This window comes from Staurois parvus, unplaced genomic scaffold (assembly GCF_062004578.1).
Source record: "Staurois parvus isolate SC_StPar_1 unplaced genomic scaffold, SC_StPar_1.0 ptg000368l, whole genome shotgun sequence".
NCBI lineage: Eukaryota > Metazoa > Chordata > Amphibia > Anura > Ranidae > Staurois > Staurois parvus.
The window spans coordinates 486,612-502,018 of NW_028318164.1; the positions used below are offsets into that span (position 1 = coordinate 486,612).

The 15,407-nt window shown below is 46.3% G+C and overlaps 1 long non-coding RNA gene across 2 annotated transcripts in view; it reads right to left on the reverse strand.

The window, feature by feature from the left end:
* Positions 1-14,916, reverse strand: part of LOC149456226 (uncharacterized) — a 42,476-nt gene extending 27,560 nt beyond the window's left edge. Inside the window, exons 1-3 of one of the 2 annotated variants that reach the window (XR_016313935.1) lie at positions 14,864-14,913; positions 11,640-11,845; positions 3,681-3,798 (exon numbers count right to left, since the gene is read on the reverse strand). This is a non-coding gene — a long non-coding RNA (uncharacterized LOC149456226). Of the gene's footprint in view, positions 1-3,680; positions 3,799-11,639; positions 11,846-14,863 lie in introns of both variants that reach the window. The other variant, XR_016313936.1, reaches the window with a different exon arrangement.
* Positions 14,917-15,407: the final 491 nt, after the last annotated feature.

Consider the following 15,407-nt stretch of genomic DNA (forward strand, 5'->3'; position numbering starts at 1 on the left):
ATTAGTTGTAGCCATGTACACTGCTCTATACACACTGCACGCCCCATCACCCATCGCCCAGGGCCCATATCAGGAAGTTGGATCACAAATTAAAAAAAGTAAAAATGGAGATTTGGAGGGTCTGAGAGCACCAATGACTTTTTTTTGGCTTAAAAAACACATATTTGAATTGGATATATTTTTTAAACCAGAGTTTAGTGTCACTTCTTTAACATCTTACTAAAAAGGAGAGGATTGGTCGGCTGTAAGGGGAAGGAGGAGGCCGGATTTTTTCGTGACACTAAACAATATCCTTATCATTCAGAAAAAATCCAATACACATCCTCTAGTTCATAAAACACACAGTGCCGCGCTTTTAGTATGTGATAGCAAACAAATTATGTTATAATACAGTGAACATATGTGAATAAAAGTCTCCAAGTATAATGTTTTTCTTCAACTTGAAACAAACTTCACAATTTCATATCTTCATGCAATATCAATCCTCCACCACAAACGCCAGATGTGCCCTCAACAGGGTTTTTGATCTCACATATAGTTTGGTCAAAAAACGCATGTGTCCCTCGAGGTGGACATAAATGGTCAGATGTATCCTGAAAATGGAATCTTCCTCCAAAGATCACCGATCCCTTTAATCTTTCCTCCTCCATTCAGCATACATGATAAAAAAACGAGTAAAACACAATAGTGCGTTATCCTTTAAAACACATTACTTTACTAAAAGCATAAAAAGTGGCCAGTCACATAATACAGGTACTAGATCACACCAGATATATGCGCAATTAAAACCTGTAATACTCTTGTATGAGCAATCAAAGGAAACTCCACTCCTCAAATGTAACAATGTGGTTGTAACGATGAACAGCGAGCTTCATGACGTCACCAAGCCCCCCACTTCATCGTTACAACCACATTGTTACATTTCAGGAGTGGAGTTTCCTTTGATTGCTCATACAAGAGTATTACAGGTTTTAATTGCGCATATATCTGGTGCGATCTAGCACCTGTACCATGTGACTGGCCACTTTTTATGCTTTTAGTAAAGTAATGTGTTTTAAAGGATAACGCACTATTGTGTTTTACTCGTTTTTTGACATGTATGCTAAATGGAAGAGGAAAGATCACCGATCCCTTTAATCTTTGGAGGAAGATACCTTTTTCAGGATACATCTGACCATTTATGTCCACCTCAAGGAACACAAGCGTTTTTTGAACAAACTATATGTGAGGTCAAAAACCCCTGGTGAGGGCACATCTGGAATTTGTGGTGGAGGATTTATATTGCATGAAGATATGAAATTGTGAAGTTTGTTTCAAGTTGAAGAAAAACTTTATACTTAGAGACTTTTTTCACATATGTTCAGTGTTTTATAACATAATTTGTTTGCTCTCACATACTAAAAGAGAGCGCGGCACTGCGTGTTTTATGTATTAGAATCCACGCACATCATGAGTATGTGTTAGTGTGAGCTGCTTTCTGATATATAGTTTTGTATTTGACACAAGAAGGGAATATTTTTAGTAGCATTTGTGACTGTGTGAGAATTTGTTGTTTATAATTGTACACATCCACTAATTAATGGCCCTGTAATAAACTATTTTTCATTAAACAATTTATTACTGTGTCTTTCTGCATCCTTGTAACATCCTTCATGAGCTCCCACACCTATGCTTTCCCCCCACTTGTTTGTTTGAAATGAGCACACTAGTTGTGATCATACGCCTGTTCTATGCACACTGGAGTGTCACTTTAACATCTTGCAAGAAAAGAACGTGATAGCCTGGCTATTAGGGGAGGAGGCCAGATATTTTTTTTTCTGAAACTAAATGATATCTTGATTTAACAAAAAAAAAAAAAACAATTATTTTTCAAGAAATTGTGTCTTACTGTGTATCATTGTGATATCCGCCATTGACTCCCAAATGTCTCCTATCCCCCTCACTTCTGTTTATTTGGAAAGAGCAGTGAATATAAGTTATGGCCATGTACACTGCTCTACATACACTGCACAGCCCACTCACAAAAAAAAAAAAAATTGGGATTTGAAGCAGTAAAAACTACTTTTTGGGTTAACAACACATTTTTTAAACCAAAGTTTAGTGTCACTTCTTTAACATCTAACAAAAAAGGAGAGGATTGGCTGGCTATAAGGGGAAGGAGGAGGCCAGATTTTTTTTGTGACACTAAACAATATCCTTATTCAGAAAAAAATCCAATACACATCAGCTAGTTAATGTAATAATCTATTTTTCATAAAATCATTTCTTACTGTGTTTTTCTGCTTCCTTGTAACATCCTTCATGAGCTATAACAATCAATAAGTGTAGCGCTCTGGTGAAAACTAACTGAATCTCAACATAAACAACATGTGACATAATGGTGTCAGGGTCCCTGAGGAAGTCACGTGAGAGGTGATGCAAGGCATAGGTGACGTCATTTTTGGCACGGACGCCATCTTTGGACTCCCTAAAGAACCCATGCAAGTACACCCATACATCAGGTTCAAAATGCTGTATACAAGAAGATGTATCATGTGAGTGTCCTGTGTATATTATTTTAATTACTGTGTTAATAAATGATAAAACACTATGGAGGCTTTTCTCTTTGTGGACCATGTGGGAGATGATTTTTCTGAATAACAGCCATTTAGGATATTCCTAGAGGATACGCTTTAACCCAAGGGGGATCCAGGAGTGATCCATAAGGCATTTAGGCCCTTTTAGGGTTGCAGCAAGGAGGTGATGAGCCAATCTAGCTGTGTGTGGAGTCATCACCAGAGCCTACAAACGTACAAGATTCACCTGCATGATTGCATTTATTGTTGTGAACACTGGTGGCACGTTTTGTTTATGAGATATTACTTTCAGTGATGTGTTCATTTATATTCACTTGCTGTATATATATATATATTTTTTCTGATTTCAGCGGTTTATTTATGGTATGAATAAAGTGTGTTGACACAGAGCACTTGTTTTATAGGGTATATCCCTGTATTAGGGGGCTTAATATTAGTCATGTCCACCATATGCACAATATCGTGTGATGTTGCACTGTTTTAGCATTCATTCTCATTAAGATTCACGGTTTGTTCCACCATTATGTCACATGTTGTTTATGTTGAGATTTAGTTAGTTTTCACCAGAGCGCTACACTTATTGTTTGTTATATTTTGGTTTTTCACTTTCGGTAATAAGGTGCAGGTGTAGCAGCTTATTATTAGTTTAGTAGGATTGAGCGCAGGAGGTTTTCCCCAATCCTTCATGAGCTCCCACACCTATGCTTTTCCTCCTCACCTGTTTCTTTGAAACAAGCATGCGCACTAGTTGTGATCATACGCACTGTTCTATGCACACTGCAAATCCCACAGCCTATTTCAGCTTCTGGTGCAGGAAAAAAAGAGAAAATGCTGCATTTTGTTCTAAACAGAACCATACTGGAACATGGCAAACTGCATTAAAACTGCACCGCAACAGAGTGTGGTGTGAACTGTAAGCAAAAACGTATCCGGAATGCATCCAGAGTGCGTTTTGTGGTGTGAACTGGCCCTACATGAGATCTTTATCTTTCAGAAATAAGAAATACACATCCACTAGTTAACACTCCAGTCATCTATTTTTTGTGCAGCATTTGCTTTCAGTTCTGCGGTCTCAGATTTGTGCATGAAAGAATAAAGCCGTACCGTCTGGATTATTGGCGGTTGTCAGCAGCATCAGGAGTGAGGTAAGTGAGTCAGGTAGATTGTGAAAATATCTCATCCACTCGATGTCCAGTCTGGAATCTTGCAAGCAACCCAGAACCTAGAAATAACGATCATAAAATGATTTAGATGGTGCAACCATTGTACACAGCAAATGTCAAAATGTCAGCATTATAAATAAAGGTGTGAGAAAACTATTCTAGCCAATAAACACCCACCACCAGGGACACAATTCCAACATTTGAATTCCGGGCTCTAAATGCTGATGGATCTAATCTACTGGCCACATTGTCTAACATTCATCAGATACAACACTGTCATATCCTAACTAGGGATGCAAGTGTGATATCGATACTGTCGCTCAAGTACTCGCCGTTACCAATTACCGATACTTTGCTATGCCATTGGCGTCCATACAAAATGTATGGACGCAAATTGCACCGCAAAGAATAGCATGCATTTTGAACAGGAATGCGATTGACTTTTTCAGGACTGCGTTATTGGTAGACAGTACTCCATTTTATAGGCTGAAGGTCTGCCAATCAGACCGCTGGGCGGCACAACCACTGCCATACTAGTGTAGTCCGAATGGTAACTAGGCAACCCTACCGTCGGACTCGCAGTGAAAAGAAGCCTGTTTTCCACAGACCCTATAGATCACAGGGCAGTACTTCTTAATGGCACTATATAGTATATATCCCTTAATGGCTCCCAACATCATTATTGGACAGTATAAATTGGACAGCCTCAAAAAACCTTTAATAATCTAAATAATTATAAATTTGATAAAAATACACTAGATAAAAAATAAAAAAACTCACCCCCTAATCCTCAAAAAAAACGGGTGATACCAACCTGATGCAATTAATATAAAAATTAGTATACAGAATTATATGTATATAAAAAATAAGTACATGTATATAAAAAATATTTTAATATACAAAACCCTTAATCAAATACTGTATACTAATAATCTCATATTGCCAATCCATAATATATGTGAATAAACCAAAATAAAATTACCTTTTATTAATATAATTAATAAATAATGCTCATAATAGTGTATTAGCACAGGTTTTTTTTTAGGCGGAGTGTAGACACTCTGTGCCTGAAGGAATGGAGTGAGGCTACCTCTCGGGGAAGCTCTGAAACTGTGGCAGGACAGGAATGTTGGTGGCTCATAGCTCTGAGGAAGTCTCGGCCTTCCTGTTGGGTTCACGAAGTTCAGGATTGATTGCACCTCCTCCCAGTTGGGTGTGGTCTGGTGGGATAACTGGGGTGTTGTGCATGGCCTGATAGGTGGAATATGGGTGGGGTGTCCTCCTTCAGGGGGTGACCACAGTACCCTGAGGGTTGTCATTCCCCCTGTTGCTGCCATGGGCTCTATTTAGATGTTTTGGAATTGTAATTCTAAAAAAAACCTAATTTATTTATTTAACATCCAATTATTTATTGTAACACACTATTGTGAGCATTTGTCTATGTCAGTAAAACTGAGGACTGGTAGGATGAGGAGGGCGACAAAGGCAGTTCTCTGTGAACAAACTTCACGACAATTAAATCGCTTTAGACCTTTCAGACTGAAGGCATCTATGTGGAAGAGAGCTCTGCATTGATTAAAGAAGGGAAATGTGTCGGGACATTACAGGTGATCATTGCTGACCACTGCATCACCCACCATAAGATAACAGCAACAACCATTTCAAATCTGTTCTCTGTTTTGTGAATGAAAAGGGTTGTTCTTATGTAGATCTTAGTAAACAAGTCTGGAGAGGAAGATGGAAGGTTCTAGGATGAGGCTTATTACAATCAGGCATCTAACAGTAAAAATACGATGACTAGCATGGAGTAGGTTAGCGTAGTGTAGTTTAGTGTAGGTCCTGCCCTGAAAGAGTCTACCTTGTCGTGGTGGGCAGGCTTGTCATCTTTTGGTTACAAATGTCAAAACTGGAGAAAGAATGTATTGTCTCTGGGCAGTTTCATTTTTGACCATGGGATTCAACTAAAAGACTCCTAAGATTTCATATAGGCAGATCAGAAAAAAGTGTGACCAGGGGTCTGACGAAGAGCGGCAAAAACAGCAAATCCCCAAAATTAAGCAAGTGCAGCACCACCCATAAATGAACATAATTAACAATGTGTCTCATTTATAAAATCATGCAACAATAAAGTTCTGTGACTATTTGTAAAACTGTAATGCAACAATGTGAATAAATGCAATAAAAAAATAGAAAAAAATTACTAAAAATGAAAATAAAAATAATAATTAAAAAATATATTATTAATATATATTTTTTTAAGTTTTTTTATCATTTTAATCTTAATTTATTTTTTTCCTTTATTGCATGTATTTATATTGTCATGTTACATTGTTACGAATAGTCATAGAACCTAAGGCCTTGTTCGTGCCATTTTTTTCTGTATACCTTTCTGAGTTTTTCTGCATACGTTCTGCAAGGGTACAAAGAAAACAATAGTTCTCAATGTGCCCTATTCCCTGTATAAAACTCACTGATATGCGTATGAAAACAGATGTAAATTTGTGCTCTGCGAGTGAAATCTTTTCCATCAGTTTTTCTGCACGTATAGTGTGAACGAGGCCTAACTTGTATGATTTTATTAATGAGACACATTGTTAATTATGCTGATTTATGGGTAGCACTGATTTTAGCTTTAATAACTGTTGATCCTTCAGTTGAGAGGAGATACACGTTTTTTGGTGTAAGCAGCTTCCTTAATTAGGATACCTATACCACATAATAGGCACGGGATACCTATTGCTCGCCCGCCCGGCAGTGTCATTCAGTCACAGAATTCTGTGAATGGGAAACTACACTCTCGGCTTGTAGTCCTCAGTGAATTACCACAGCACTGTTGAGCACTGTGATAGTTCATTGTCTCTTCCCGTCAGTGTGTATCTCCTTGCCCGTACGGAGTAAAAGCACACATACACTGACAAGTCTGCAGAAGTCCTGCATAGCACCTGCGATCTGCTGATTGCAGGAGCGATGCTTTCTAATAAATGCACATTTTCTTACCTACAAAAAGATGTGCATGTATTATTTATTTATTTATTTTTTTAAAGGTGAACTTATCCTCTAAAACTAGCTATAAAATGGGGCAGTTGCCATTTTTGTAAACGTAAGAAACAGGCACAACAATGTGTCACATAGAGGCATGGTGAGGCGTGCAGCAATGAGGCCACAGTGTACAAACTGTGGACACCCTGTCCTCAGTCCATACTGAGCTCCTGAGCCGCACAGTGCCATTGGTTGGTAAGATGCTGTTAGGCGTGCAGTAGGCAGTGCCTTAGCAAATAATTACGCATCCCTCGCCCCATTCAGCTGATGATTGGAATGTTCCCCAGCCTACAATTGAATGTAAACAAAGGGTTGGGGTGCTGGGGATGCTGACTGATGTCATTGTTCAAAAAGTGCCATATTTAGTTTATTACATCAGCCGGCATTCTTAGCCCCTTCATTTACAATCAGCTGTCACCTGGAGAATCTCCTGGTTGTCAGCTGAATGGAGCCAGAGATGCATCCTTGGTTGCTAGGATAGCAGCAGCCTCCAGCATTCTAGCAACCAGCAAGCCCTAAGGAGGAAGCGTAACATCCACAACAGCTTTGCAGCGCAAACATGGTCTGGCCTGTCTCTGTACACCAAATTGGAGGTGGTTTTAATTACCTCCTGTTACGTTATCTACAAACTGTCAGTAATTCTTACATTTGAAAATTCCCAAAATAGGAACTACCCAAGTCTGTTGCATGTTTTGGAACTTTACGAGCAAGGCTTTCCTTAATTATGTGCAGATGATTTAAAGGCAATCTGGATCTCCCCAATGTGCCTAACATTGATGTCAGTGGGAAAATAATTCCTCATACATTGATGTCAGTTAAAATATAATGCCTGCTTGTACATTTGACTTACATCGATGTCACTGGGAATATAATGCTCTCAAGTTGCTGTAGATGGGAAAATAATTCCTGTTTCACTGGTGTCAGTGTGTTGCTACATAAGTGTACAGACGGTGGGAAGGGGTTTATTTGGCGTGGATGGGAAACCTCACATTGGAAGGAAGACCACATGAAATCACCACACACTGACAGCGCAGCAATGAAGAACTCCCTTTAACACGTGTGTGTGCGTGTGCGTGCGTGTATATAACAAGTTTACTGCTACTTTAAATTGGTAAAGATTGTAAAATAATGCCCTTTATACTGGTGTCAATGGGAAAACTATTCCCCACCAACATACCAGTGACAGTGTGCAAAAAAAAAAAATAATTACATTGGTGTCAGTGGGAAAATAATTCCCCTTATGTGAGCATCCCTTTGGTAATATTTTTCACATACGTGGATGTCAGTGGAAAAATTACCAGTAAGGCTACGTTCACACTAGCGTTGTGTGCAGGCGGAAGAGAGGCGTTTGGGAAGCGTTTTTACCGCTTCCCAAACGCCTCGGACAATTCTGCACATTGCAGCACATGGTGCTGTTCTAACGGGAGCATTAGCATCGAGGCAAAACGGACACCTCTGGTCGAGTCAGGAGGCGTTGAAGCCTCCTATTCTAGTCTATGGTGCCGCTCCGCAAACGCGCGACTGGCGTTTGCGGTGGGGTTGCGGGGTGTTTGCGGAGCGGTAATACCATTCAAACTTCATTATAGGCGTTTGTGGGGCATTTTTAATGCTCGGAAAACACCTAGCAACCTCCGCTAAACCGCGCATGCGGCATTTTCCAAGCGTTAAAAAACGCTCCGCAAACGCCGGACCAACACATGCCAAACGCTATAGGGGCATTTGGCAAGCATTGGTAAAACAGTCAAGTGTGAACGAGCCTTAAATTGGAGTCAAAAATAATTTCCATTACACTGGTGTCATTAGGAAAATGATTTCTCTTTTCTTTTGTTAGTTCATCCTGGGACAAATCGGTTCAATCTCGGGACAAACTGATGCACCTGTCACCAAACACCAGGTTTTCTCTGGCCTGGTGGATCATCATTCAAGCTTTGTTGGGAAAATCCTTCCTATTGATCTCTTAAAAGATCCTCACAATGGAAGCAAGTCATGGGTTAGATTCCCTATGAAATTGTTATTGCGATCTGTGTTCCCCCTGGGGAGATTCACCTTCTATGTCCTGGTAACAGTAAGTGACATATAATGAGGGATTAAATGGAGTTAACTGTATCTATAGCCAAATCGTTTTCACTTTTGGATAGAGTAGAACAAATGTCTGCATTGGAGGACTTCTCTATTCCTTTTCTGGGAACAGCTTTTACAATTTTACATTTCTCATAATGTTCTGCTTCAGTGACAACAGCCATCAAGAAAAATAGAGACTCTCCCCAGTGCGAAAAAAAACCAATAAAACACAACAGGGGCGCCGATCCTTCCCACTTAACCAAGAACAGAAAAAAAAGTTTTGGCTATGCATACAGGTTACGTGTTCTGGTGAGGAATGTCTACGAGGGAATTTCCTGGCAAAGGCTCCAGGAGGGTTAATGTTCTGATTTTGGTTGCAGGGATGGGACTGTGTTAGTGTTGGGGGGTAGTGAGGAGGCAGGGGTGTATCTGCCATGAGGCAAACAAGGCGTTTGTCTAGGGTGGCAGTTTACAGGGGGCGGCACGCCCCCCAGGCAGAAAGGACACTGTGTGTGTCAACAACAGTGCTGCCATGGATGAGTGTACAGCCAAGCCGACACACAAGGAGGGTCACCCGGGCTAAGGGACTGGCTGCAGAGGAGAGAAGAGTGGTGGGCGGATCCCTGGTGTGCGCTCGGAGCGCGTGAGGGCGGGGCCCACTGTCAGTGTGCGCTGGGACGTGCAGGATGGCTAGAAGGTGCCAGCGGAGGAGGAAAAAGAAAAGAACGAGGTCAGGGTGTAGGAGCCCCCCGCTCTTTTGCAGCCGCCGCCGGAGATCCTGAGGGATATGGGACACAAGCGTCCCTCCTGGAGTGATCCTGACACTGTCTGGAGGAGCCCCTGCTGGACAGGTAAGAGCTTGGAGGACTGGTGCTTCCCCACCCCTGTCCCTCCGACACACAGCCCCCCACATGTCCCACTTCCCTCCCCCGTACCACTGCCCCCTCTCCGTCACACTGCCCCCGGTCACGCTGCCCCCTCCTGTCACCCTTTCCCACACCTGTTCCACTTCCCCCCTCCTGTCCCCCCACATTGTCCCACTACTCCCCATCTGTCCCCACTGCCCCTCACCTGTCCCTCTGTGCTCCTCCTGTCCCACTACCCCTCACCTGTCCCTCTGCGCTCCTCCTGTCCCACTGCCCCGATGCTGTCCCATGCCTCCTGTCACGCTGCCCCCCACCTGTCCCTCTGCACTCCTCCTGTCCCGCTGCCCCGATCCTGTCCCATTCCCCCTGTCACGCTGCCCCCCACCTGTCCCTCTGAGCTCCTCTTGTCCCACTGCCACTCACCTTTCCCTCTGCGCTCCTCCTTTCCCACTGCCCCTCACCTGTCCCTCTGCGCTCCTCCTGTCGCGCTGCCCCGATCCTGTCCCATGCCCCGTCATGCTGCCCCTCACCTGTCCCTCTGTGCTCCTCCTGTCCCACTGCCACTCACCTGTCCCTCTGCGCTCCTCCTGTCCCGCTGCCCCGATCCTGTTCCATGCCCCGTATCACGCTGGCCCCCACCTCTCCTTTTGAGCTCCTCCTGTCCCACTACCCCTCACCTGTCCTTCTGCGCTCCTCCTGTCCCTCTGCACTCCTCCTCCTGTCCCGATCCTGTCCCATGCCCCCCGTCACGCTGCCCCCCACCTGTCCCTCTGCGCTCCTCCTGTCTCACTGCCCCGATCCTGTCCCATGCCCCCCACCTGTCCCTCTGTGCTCCTCCTCCTGTCCCACTGCACTTCTCCTGTCCCTCTGCCCCCACCTGTCTCCCCACCCATCATGCTACCCCCCATCATGCTGCCCTCCCCCTGTCATGATGCCTCCCTCTTGTCCTGCTACCCTCCTACCTGTCTCGATGGCCTACTCCCCCTTCCTGCTGCCCCCCTCCTCTCCTGCTGCCCCCTTCCTGTCCTGCTGCCCCCCATCACGCTGACCCCCTCCTGTCCCACGACCCCCCCCTGCCATGTCACACTGCCCTCCATCAGGCTCCTGTACTGAAGAGGTGGATCTTAAACAGCAAGGGGAGAGATAAATGTAGATGGTGGGTGCTCAATTTTAGTCTTGCCTAGGGCAGCAAAAAAGTAAATTACACTACTGTGCGGAGGGTCGATGCTGGGACTGCAGGGATAGGTCAGTATGTGGGGACTGCAGGGATGGGTCAGTATGTGGGGATTGCAGGGATGGGTCAGTATGTGGAGATTGCAGGGATGGGTCAGTATGTGGGGATTGCAGGGATGGGTCAGTATGTGGGGACTGCAGGGATGGGTCAGTATGTGGGGATTGCAGGGATGGGTCAGTATGTGGGGATAGCAGGGATGGGTCAGTATGTGGGGACTGCAGTGATGGGTCAGTATGTGGGGACTGCAGGGATGGGTCAGTATGTGGGGACTGCAGGGATGGGTCAGTATGTGGTGGATGGGAGGATGGGTCAGTATGTGGGGATTGCAGGGATGGGTCAGTATGTAGGGATTGCAGGGAAGGGTCAGTATGTGGGGATTGCAGGGATGGGTCAGTATGTGGGGATTGCAGGGATGGGTCAGTATGTGGGGATTGCAGGGATGGGTCAGTATGTGGGGATTGCAGGGATGGGTCAGTATGTGGGGATTGCAGGGAAGGGTCAGTATGTGGGGATTGCAGGGATGGGTCAGTATGTGGTGGATGGAAGGATGGGTCAGTGTTGTCTGTGATGGATACTACCAGCACTGATCTCCTGCCACTTCCAGCTCATACATGGGTATGGGGAGCCCTCTCTGTATATGGGTGACACACCATTCCTTCCCCCAGTGAGGACCCCTTTGCTCCCATCCTCACCCACCTACCTGTCTTCTGGATGAAGTACTGACAGCGCCTGCTGCTCACTGCACCCATCATCTGATACTTCATGTCCGTCTCCTCGCCCTTCACTTGCCGACATCGTTCCACCACCTTTACGCATTTGGTGTCCATGTTGGCGGCTCACGGCTCTTCCACTATGAGGCTGACGGTACTTCACGTCCAATCAGATTCCCAGTATGGGGGAGGGGCTCTGTAAGACATAAACAGTGAGTTGTATGAGGATCCGCCATCGTTAGCGCCCACCCAAGCAATCATGTGACCATCATGGTGTGGGGCGAAAGTCAGAAATGATTGAAGAGCGATCTCCACCAATCTGATCTGACAATGTGTGCTGTGCTCATACAATCCTCCACAATTTGACCTTTCTATTACATCCTGGACCACCTAGTAATGGTGGCTGTATTGTAGGCAGGTTCCCTTAATGGGACCTGGGGGGTCAGAGGTCACTGGCAATCTGCACAGGCCGGCTCCCTGCTTTGAATCTGCAGCATAGAGGAGACCCCTCTGATAAAGAACACAGACTGCCCGGACCGTCAGCCATTTGTTATCTGATTGACCGATATGAAGCCGCCCCTACCCCTTACATGCACTGTTCCCATCGGAGTGCCCCATTACATGCATTGTTCCCATCGGTTTGCTCCTTTGCATGGACTGTTCTCATCGGAGAGCCCCCTTACATGGACTGTTCCCATCGGAGTGCCCCCTTTACATGGACTGTTCCCATCGGAGTGCCCCGTTACATGCATTGATCCCATCGGAGTGCCCCTTTACATGGACTGTTCCCATCGGAGTGCCCTTCTACATGGACTGTTCCCATCGGAGTGTCCCCTTACATTCACTGATCCCATCGGAGTGCCCCTTTACATTGACTGTTCCCATCGGAGTGCCCCTTTACATGGACTGTTCACATCGGAGTGCCCCCTTTACATGGACTGTTCCCATCGGAGTGCCCCCTTACATGCACTGATCCCATCAGAGTGCCCACTTTACATGGACTGTTCCCATGGGAGTGCCCCCTTACATGGACTGTTCCCATCGGAGTGCCCCCTTTACATGGACAGTTCCCATCGGAGTGCCCCGTTACATGCATTGATCCCATCGGAGTGCCCCTTTACATGGACTGTTCCCATCGGAGTGCCCTTCTACATGGACTGTTCCCATCGGAGTGTCCCCTTACATTCACTGATCCCATCGGAGTGCCCCTTTACATTGACTGTTCCCATCGGAGTGCCCCTTTACATGGACTGTTCACATCGGAGTGCCCCCTTTACATGGACTGTTCCCATCGGAGTGCCCCCTTACATGCACTGATCCCATCAGAGTGCCCACTTTACATGGACTGTTCCCATGGGAGTGCCCCCTTACATGGACTGTTCCCATCGGAGTGCCCCCTTACATGGACTGTTCCCATCGGAGTGCCCCCTTACATGCACTGATCCCATCGGAGTGCCCCTTTACATGGACTGTTCCCATCGGAGTGTCCCTTTACATGGACTGTTCCCATCGGAGTGCCCCCTTTACATGGACTGTTCCCATCGGAGTGTCCCCTCACATGCACTGATCCCATCGGAGTGCCCCATTACATGGACTGTTCCCATCGGAGTGTCCCCTTACGTGGACTGCTCCCATCGGAGTGCCCCCTTACGTGCACTGATCCCATCGGAGTGCCCCCTTACATGAACTGTTCCCATCAGAGTGCCCCCTTACATGCACTGATCCCATCGGAGTGCCTCTTTACATGGACTGTTCCCATCGGAGTGCCCCCTTACATGCACTGATCCCATCGGAGTGCCCCCCTTACATGGACTGTTCCCATCGGAGTGCCCCCTTACATGCACTGATCCCATCGGAGTGCCCCTTTACACGGACTGTTCCCATCGGAGTGCCCCCTTTACACGGACTGTTCCCATCGGAGTGCCCCCTTTACATGCACTGATCCCATCGGAGTGTCCCATTACATGGACTGTTCCCATCGGAGTGTCCCATTACATGGACTGTTCCCATCGGAGTGCCCCCTTACATGCACTGATCCCATCGGAGTGCCCCCTTACATGGACTGTTCCCATCGGAGTGCCCCCTTACATGCACTGATCCCATCGGAGTGCCCCCCTTACATGGACTGTTCCCATCGGAGTGCCCCCTTACATGCACTGATCCCATCGGAGTGCCCCTTTACACGGACTGTTCCCATCGGAGTGCCCCCTTTACATGGACTGTTCCCATCGGAGTGCCCCCTTTACATGCACTGATCCCATCGGAGTGTCCCATTACATGGACTGTTCCCATCGGAGTGTCCCATTACATGGACTGTTCCCATCGGAGTGCCCCCTTACATGCACTGATCCCATCGGAGTGCCCCCTTACATGGACTGTTCCCATCGGAGTGCCCCCTTACATGCACTGATCCCATCGGAGTGCCCCATTACATGCACTGATCCCATCGGAGTGCCCCCTTACATGCACTGATCCCATCGGAGTGTCCCATTACATGGACTGTTCCCATCGGAGTGCCCCATTACATGGACTGTTCCCATCGGAGTGCCCCCTTACATGGACTGTTCCCATCGGAGTGCCCCATTACATGCACTGTTCCCATCGGAGTGCCCCCTTACATGGACTGTTCCCATCGGAGTGCCCCCTTACATGGACTGATCCCATCGGAGTGCCCCCTTACATGCACTGATCCCATCGGAGTGTCCCATTACATGGACTGTTCCCATCGGAGTGTCCCATTACATGGACTGTTCCCATGGGAGTGCCCCCTTACATGGACTGTTCCCATCGGAGTGCCCCCTTACATGCACTGATCCCATCGGAGTGTCCCATTACATGGACTGATCCCATCGGAGTGCCCCCTTACATGCACTGTTCCCATCGGAGTGCCCTTTACATGGACTGATCCCATCGGAGTGTCCCATTACATGGACTGTTCCCATCGGAGTGCCCCTTACATGGACTGATCCCATCGGAGTGCCCCATTACATGGACTGTTCCCATCGGAGTGCCCCCTTTACATGCACTGATCCCATCGGAGTGCCCCTTACATGGACTGATCCCATCGGAGTGCCCCCTTACATGGACTGTTCCCATCGGAGTGCCCCCTTACATGGACTGATCCCATCACCATCAGCACCGTGCAGGCAGCTGCTCCAAGCACAGCGCCGGTCTCCTAGCAACCGATGTAAACACTACAGAACAGATCACATACATTTCTTTTTCACGCTCCTCAGCTCCGCCTCCTAGCTGCTCAAAGTTGCTCCGTCCCTTCCTTACTGCATCATCGGAGGGAGGAGTCTAGACTGAGGCGGGGCTCTATTCAGACAAGCTGGCTGCAGAATTTGAGAAGAAACACATGACCTCCACTCCGCCCCTTTTTTAATGAACTTTAATGAACTAACAAATATTCAGAGGCTACAGAGTGGAGCTCCACTTGACAGGAAACGTGACCTCCAAAATGGAGTTCCATTCTGCAGCCAGACTTCTCAGTTTCTGTACAAATCTACACAGGAAATATGTGACATCCACTTCATTGAGCTGCGATTGTTGGTTGTTTATTGAATTAAAGTTCAATAAACAAAAAGAAAAAAAAAGGAGACCTGAACTAAAGATGGAGTGCAGGCCACATGTCCTATCTAGAGTGGAGCTCCATTTTGCTGCTAGGCCACTCCCCTCGACTCATCTCCTGGAAGGCACAGCGCCGGTCTCCTAGCAACCTAAGTAGTCTACGATCCTACTCGCGCGCTCCTCAGCCC